Raw genomic sequence first — 7,979 nt, forward strand, 5'->3', positions numbered from 1 at the left:
GGGGGGGGAATCCTACTCTCGGAGGGAGTAGGACTCCTCCTGGCGCGCCTCTCCTAGGCCGGCCGCACCCCCCCTCCCTTGAGCCTTTATATACGGAGGCAGGGGCACCCCAGAGGAACACAAGTTGATCCACGTGATCAAATTCTTAGCCGTGTGCGGCGCCCCCTGCCACCATAGTCCTCGATAATATTGTAGCGGTGCTTAGGCGAAGCCCTGCGACAGTAGTACATCAAGATCGTCACCACGCCGTCGTGCTGACGGAACTCTTCCCCGACACTTTGCTGGATCGGAGTCCGGGGATCGTCATCGAGCTGAACGTGTGCTAGAATTCAGAGGTGCCGTAGTTTCGGTGCTTGATCGGTCGGGCCGTGGAGACGTACGACTACATCAACTAAACGCTTCCGTTGTCTATCTACAAGGGTACGTAGATCACACTCTCCCCTCTTGTTGCTATGCATCACCATGATCTTGCGTGTGCGTAGGAAATTTTTTGAAATTACTACGTTCCCCAATAGTGGCATCCGAGCCTAGGTTTTATGTGTTGATGTTATATGCACGAGTAGAACACAAGTGAGTTGTGGGCGATATAAGTCATACTGCTTACCAGCATGTCATACTTTGGTTCGGCGGTATTGTTGGATGAAGCAACCCGGACCGACATTACGCGTACGCTTACGCGAGACCGGTTCTCCCGACGTGCTTTGCACATAGGTGGCTTGCGGGTGACAGTTTCTCCAACTTTAGTTGAACCGAGTGTGGCTACACCCGGTCCTTGCGAAGGTTAAAACAACACCAACTTGACAAACTATCGTTGTGGTTTTGATGCGTAGGTAAGATTGGTTCTTGCTTAAGCCCGTAGCAGCCACGTAAAACTTGCAACAACAAAGTAGAGGACGTCTAACTTGTTTTTGCAGGGCATGTTGTGATGTGATATGGTCAAGACATGATGCTAAATTTTATTGTATGAGATGATCATGTTTTGTAACCAAGTTATCGGCAACTGGCAGGAGCCATATGGTTGTCGCTTTATTGTATGCAATGAATTGCGCTGTAACGCTTTACTTTATCACTAAACGGTAGCGATAGTCGTGGAAGCATAAGATTGGCGAGACGACAACGATGCTATGATGGTGATCAAGGTGTCGCGCCGGTGACGATGGTGATCACGACGGTGCTTCGAAGATGGAGATCACAAGCACAAGATGATGATGGCCATATCATATCACTTATATTGATTGCATGTGATGTTTATCTTTTATGCATCTTATCTTGCTTTGATTGATGGTAGCATTTTAAGATGATCTCTCACTAATTATCAAGAAGTGTTCTCCCTGAGTATGCACCGTTGCGAAAGTTCTTCGTGCTGAGACACCACATGATGATCGGGTGTGATAGGCTCTACGTTCAAATACAACGGGTGCAAAACAGTTGCACACGCAGAATACTCAGGTTATACTTGACGAGCCAAGCATATACAGATATGGCCTCGGAACACAGAGACCGAAAGGTCGAGCGTGAATCATATAGTAGATATGATCAACATAGCGATGTTCACCAATGAAACTACTCCATCTCACGTGATGATCGGACATGGTTTAGTTGATTTGGATCACGTGATCAATTAGAAGATTAGAGGGATGTCTATCTAAGTGGGAGTTCTTAAGTAATATAATTAATTGAACTTAAATTTATCATGAACTTAGTACCTGATAGTATCTTGCTTATGTATGTTTGATTGTAGATAGATGGCCCGTGTTGTTGTTCCGTTGAATTTTAATGCGTTCCTTGAGAAAGCAAAGTTGAAAGATGATCATAGCAATTACACGGACTAGGTCCGTAACTTGAGGATTATCCTCATTGCTGCACAAAAGAATTACGTCCTGGAAGCACCGCTGGGTGCCAGGCCTGCTGCTGGAGCAACACCAGATGTTATGAACGTCTGGCAGAGCAAAGCTGATGACTACTCGATAGTTCAGTGTGCCATGCTTTAGGGCTTAGAATCGGGACTTCAACGACGTTTTTGAACGTCATGGAGCATATGAGATGTTCCAGGAGTTGAAGTTAATATTTCAAGCAAATGCCCGGATTGAGAGATATGAAGTCTCCAATAAGTTCTATAGCTGCAAGATGGAGAAGAACAGATCTGTCAGTGAGCATATACTCAAAATGTCTGGGTATAATAATCACTTGATTCAGATGGGAGTTAATCCTCCAGATGATTGCGTCATTGACAGAATTCTCCAACCACTGCCACCAAGCTACAAGAGCTTCGTGATGAACTATAATATGCAAGGGATGAATAAGACTATTCCTGAGCTCTTCGCAATGCTAAAGGCTGCGGAGGTAGAAATCAAAAAGGAGCATCAAGTGTTGATGGTCAAAAAGACCACTAGTTTCAAGAAAAAGGGCAAAGGAAAGAAGAAGGGGAACTTCAAGAAGAACAGCAAGCAAGTTGCTGCTCAAGAGAAGAAACCCAAGTCTGGACCTAAGCCTGAAACTGAGTGCTTCTACTGCAAGCAGACTGGTCACTGGAAGCGGAACTGCCCCAAGTATTTGGCGGATAAGAAGGATGGCAAGGTGAACAAAGGTATATGTGATATACATGTTATTGATGTGTACCTTACTAGAGCTCGCAGTAGCACCTGGGTATTTGATACTGGTTCTATTGCTAATATTTGCAACTCGAAACAGGGACTACGGATTAAGCGAACACTGGCAAAGGACGAGGTGACGATGCGCGTGGGAAACGGTTCCAAAGTCGATGTGATCGCAGTCGGCACGCTACCTCTACATCTACCTTCAGGATTAGTATTAGACCGAAATAATTGTTATTTGGTGCCAGTGTTGAGCATGAACATTATATCTGGATCTTGTTTAATGCGAGACGGTTATTCATTTAAATCAGAGAATAATGGTTGTTCTATTTATATGAGTAATATCTTTTATGGTCATGCACCTTTGAAGAGTGGTCTATTTTTTATGAATCTCGATAGTAGTAACACACATATTCATAATGTTGAAGCCAAAAGATGCAGAGTTGATAATGATAGTGCAACTTATTTGTGGCACTGTCGTTTAGGTCATATTGGTATAAAGCACATGAAGAAACTCCATATTGATGGGCTTTTGGAACCACTTGATTATGAATCACTTGGTACTTGCGAACCGTGCCTCATGGGCAAGATGACTAAAACACCGCTCTCCGGTACTATGGAGAGAGCAACAGATTTGTTGGAAATCATACATACAGATGTATGTGGTCCGATGAATATTGAGGCTCGTTGCGGATATCGTTATTTTCTCACCTTCACGGATGACTTAAGCAGATATGTGTATATCTACTGACATAAGTCTGAAACATTTGAAAAGTTCAAAGAATTTCAGAGTGAAGTTGAAAATCATCGTAACAAGAAAATAAAGTTTCTACGATCTGATCGTGGAGGATAATATTTGAGTTTCGAGTTTGGTGTACATTTGAAGCAATGCGGACTAGTTTCACAACTCACGCCACCCGGAACACCACAGCGTAATGGTGTGTCCGAACATCGTAATCGTACTTTACTAGATATGGTGCGATCCATGATGTCTCTTACTGATTTACCGCTATCGTTTTGGGGTTATGCTTTAGAGACGGCCGCATTCACGTTAAATAGGGCACCATCAAAATCCGTTGAGACGACGCCTTATGAACTGTGGTTTGGCAAGAAACCAAAGTTGTCATTTCTTAAAGTTTGGGGCTGCGATGCTTATGTGAAAAAGCTTCAACCTGATAAGCTCGAACCCAAATCGGAGAAATGTGTCTTCATAGGAAACCCAAAGGAGACTGTTGGGTACACCTTCTATCATAGATCCGAAGGCAAGACATTCGTTGCTAAGAATGGATCCTTTCTAGAGAAGGAGTTTCTCTCAAAAGAAGTGAGTGGGAGGAAAGTAGAACTTGACGAGGTAAATGTACCTGCTCCCTTAATGGAAAGTAGTACATCACAAAAAAATGTTTCTGCGACACCTACACCAATTAGTGAGGAAGCTAATGATAATGATCATGAAACTTCAAAACAAGATACTACTGAACCTCGTAGATCAACCAGAGTAAGATCCACGCCAGAGTGGTATGGTAATCCTATTCTGGAAATCATGCTACTAGATCATGATGGACCTACGAACTATGAAGAAGCGATGGTGAGCCCAGATTCCGACAAATGGCTTGAAGCCATGAAATCTGAGATGGGATCCATGTATGAGAACAAAGTATGGACTTTGGTTGACTTGCCCGATGATCGGCAAGCAATTGAGAATAAATGGATCTTCAAGAAGAAGACTGACGCTGATGGTAATATTACTGTCTACAAAGCTCGACTTGTCGCAAAAGGTTTTCGACAAGTTCAAGGGGTTGACTACGATGAGACCTTCTCACCCATAGCGATGCTTAAGTCTGTCCGAATCATGTTAGCAATTGCCGCATTTTATGATTATGAAATTTGGCAGATGCATGTCAAAATTGCATTCCTGAATGGGTTTCTAGAAGAAGAGTTGTATATGATGCAACCGGAAGGTTTTATCGATCCAAAGGGAGCTAACAAAGTGTGCAAGCTCTAGCGATCCATTTATGGACTGGTGCAAGCCTCTCGGAGTTGGAATAAACGCTTTGATAGTGTGATCAAAGCATTTGGTTTTATACAGACTTTTGGAGAAGCCCGTATTTACAAGAAAGTGAGTGGGAGCTCTGTAGCATTTCTGATATTATATGTGGCTGACATATTACTGATTGGAAATAATATAGAATTTCTGGATAGCATAAAGGGATACTTGAATAAGAGTTTTTTAATGAAAGACCTCGGTGAAGCTGCTTACATATTAGGCATAAAGATCTATAGAGATAGATCGAGACGCTTAATTGGACTTTCACAAAGCACATACCTTGACAAGATTTTGAAGAAGTTCAAAATGGATCAAGCAAAGAAAGGGTTCTTGCCTGTATTACAAGGTGTGAAGTTGAGTCAGACTCAATGCCCGACCACTGCAGAAGATAGAGAGAAAATGAAAGATGTTCCCTATGCTTCAGCCATAGGCTCTATCATGTATGCAATGCTATGTACCAGACCTGATGTGTGCCTTGCTATAAGTCTAGCAGGGAGGTACGAAAGTAATCCAGGAGTGGATCACTGGACAACGGTCAAGAACATCCTGAAATACCTGAAAAGGACTAAGGATATGTTTCTCGTATATGGAGGTGACAAAGAGCTCATCGTAAACGGTTACGTTGATGCAAGCTTTGACACTGATCCGGACGATTCTAAATCGCAAACCGGATACGTGTTTACATTAAACGGTGGAGCTGTCAGTTGGAGCAGTTCTAAACAAAGCGTCGTGGCAGGATCTACATGTGAAGCGGAGTACATAGCTGCTTCGGAAGCAGCAAACGAAGGAGTCTGGATGAAGGAGTTCATATCCGATCTAGGTGTCATACCTAGTGCAACGGGTCCAATGAAATTCTTTTGTGACAATACTGGTGCAATTGCCTTGGCAAAGGAATCCAGATTTCACAAGAGAACCAAACACATCAAGAGACGCTTCAATACCATCCGGGATCTAGTCCAGGTGGGAGACATAGAGATTTGCAAGATACATACGGAGCTGAATGTAGCAGACCCGTTGACTAAGCCTCTTCCACGAGCAAAACATGATCAGCACCAAAGCTCCATGGGTGTTAGAATCATTACTATGTAATCTAGATTATTGACTCTAGTGCAAGTGGGAGACTGAAGGAAATATGCCCTAGAGGCAATAATAAAGTTATTATTTATTTCCTTATATCATGATAAAGGTTTATTATTCATGCTAGAATTGTATTAACCGGAAACATAATACATGTGTGAATACATAGACAAACAGAGTGTCACTAGTATGCCTCTACTTGACTAGCTCGTTAATCAAAGATGGTTATGTTTCCTAACCATGGACAAAGAGTTGTCATTTGATTAACGGGATCACATCATTAGTTGAATGATCTGATTGACATGACCCATTCCATTAGCTTAGCACCCGATCGTTTAGTATGTTGCTATTGCTTTCTTCATGACTTATACATGTTCCTATGACTATGAGATTATGTAACTCCCGTGTGCTGGAGGAACACTTTGTGTGCTACCAAACGTCACAACATAACTGGGTGATTATAAAGGTGCTCTACAGGTGTCTCCAAAGGTACATGTTGGGTTGACATATTTCGAGATTAGGATTTGTCACTCCGATCGTCGGAGAGGTATCTCTGGGCCCTCTCGGTAATGCACATCACTTAAGCCTTGCAAGCATTGCAGCTAATGAGTTAGTTGCGAGATGATGTATTACAGAATGAGTAAAGAGACTTGCCGGTAACGAGATTGAACTAGGTATTGGATACCGACGATCGAATCTCGGGCAAGTAACATACCGGTGACAAAGGGAATAATGTATGTTGTTATGCGGTCTGACCGATAAAAATCTTCGTGGAATATGTAGGAGCCAATATGGGCATCCAGGTCCCGCTATTGGTTATTGACCGGAGACGTGTCTCGGTCATGTCTACATTGTTCTCGAACCCGTAGGGTCTGCACGCTTAAGGTTTCGATGACAGTTATATTATGAGTTTATACATTTTGATGTACCGAAGGTTGTTCGGAGTCCCGGATGTGATCACGGACATGACGAGGAGTCTCGAAATGGTTGAGACATAAAGATTGATATATTGGAAGCCTATGTTTGGATATCGGAAGTGTTCCGAGTGAAATCGGGATTTTACCGAAGTACCGGGAGGTTACCGGAACCCCCGGGGAGGTATATGGGACTTAGTGGGCCTTAGTGGAAAAGAGAAGAGGCAGCCGGAGATGGGCCGCGCACCCCTCCCCTTCCTTGGTCCGAATAGGACAAGGAGAGGGGGGCGGCCCCCTTCTTCTTTTCCCCCCTCCACGAATCCTATTCCAACTAGGATTGGGGGGGGGGGGGAATCCTACTCCCGGAGGGAGTAGGACTCCTCCTGGCGCGCCTCTCCTAGGCTGGCCGCACCCCCCTTGAGCCTTTATATACGGAGCCAGGGGCACCCCAGAGGAACACAAGTTGATCCACGTGATCATATTCTTAGCCGTGTGCGGCGCCCCCTGCCACCATAGTCCTCGATAATATTGTAGCGGTGCTTAGGCGAAGCCCTGCGACAGTAGTACATCAAGATCGTCACCATGCCGTCGTACTGACGGAACTCTTCCCCGACACTTTGCTGGATCGGAGTCCGGGGATCGTCATCGAGCTGAACATGTGCTAGAACTCGGAGGTGTCGTAGTTTCGGTGCTTGATCGGTCGGGCCGTGGAGATGTACGACTACATCAACTAAACGCTTCCGTTGTCGATCTACAAGGGTATGTAGATCACACTCTCCCCTCTCGTTGCTATGCCTCACCATGATCTTGCGTGTGCGTAGAATTTTTTTTGAAATTACTACGTTCCCCAACATCTCATAGATGACACTCCCAATTCTATTTCAGAGGCTTATGCATCTGAAGATGCTGACAACTGGAAGGAAGCGGTTCGTAGCGAGATGGATTCCATCTCGGCGAATGAAACTTGGGAGATAACTGGTCGTCCTTATGGGTGCAGACCTATAGGATGCAAATGGGTATTCAAGAACAAGCTTAGGCCTGATGGTACTATTGAAAAGTACAAGGCTCGGCTCGTGGCTAAGGGTTATACCCAAAAGGAAGGAGAGGACTTCTTTGATACTTACTCACATGTGGCTCGACAGACCACTATTTGAGTTCTACTTTCACTAGCTACCTCACATGGTCTTCTTGTTCATCAAATGGATGTTAAGACTGCTTTCCTAAATGGAGAGTTGGACGAGGAAATTTATATGGAACAACCAGATGGGTTAGTACTAGATGGTCACCAAGGAAAAGTGTGCAAGTTGTTCAAGTCTTTGTATGGACTCAAGCAAGCACCTAAACAGTGGC

Source organism: Triticum dicoccoides, chromosome 5A (genome assembly GCF_002162155.2).
Source record: "Triticum dicoccoides isolate Atlit2015 ecotype Zavitan chromosome 5A, WEW_v2.0, whole genome shotgun sequence".
In the NCBI taxonomy this organism is placed as follows: Eukaryota; Viridiplantae; Streptophyta; class Magnoliopsida; order Poales; family Poaceae; genus Triticum; species Triticum dicoccoides.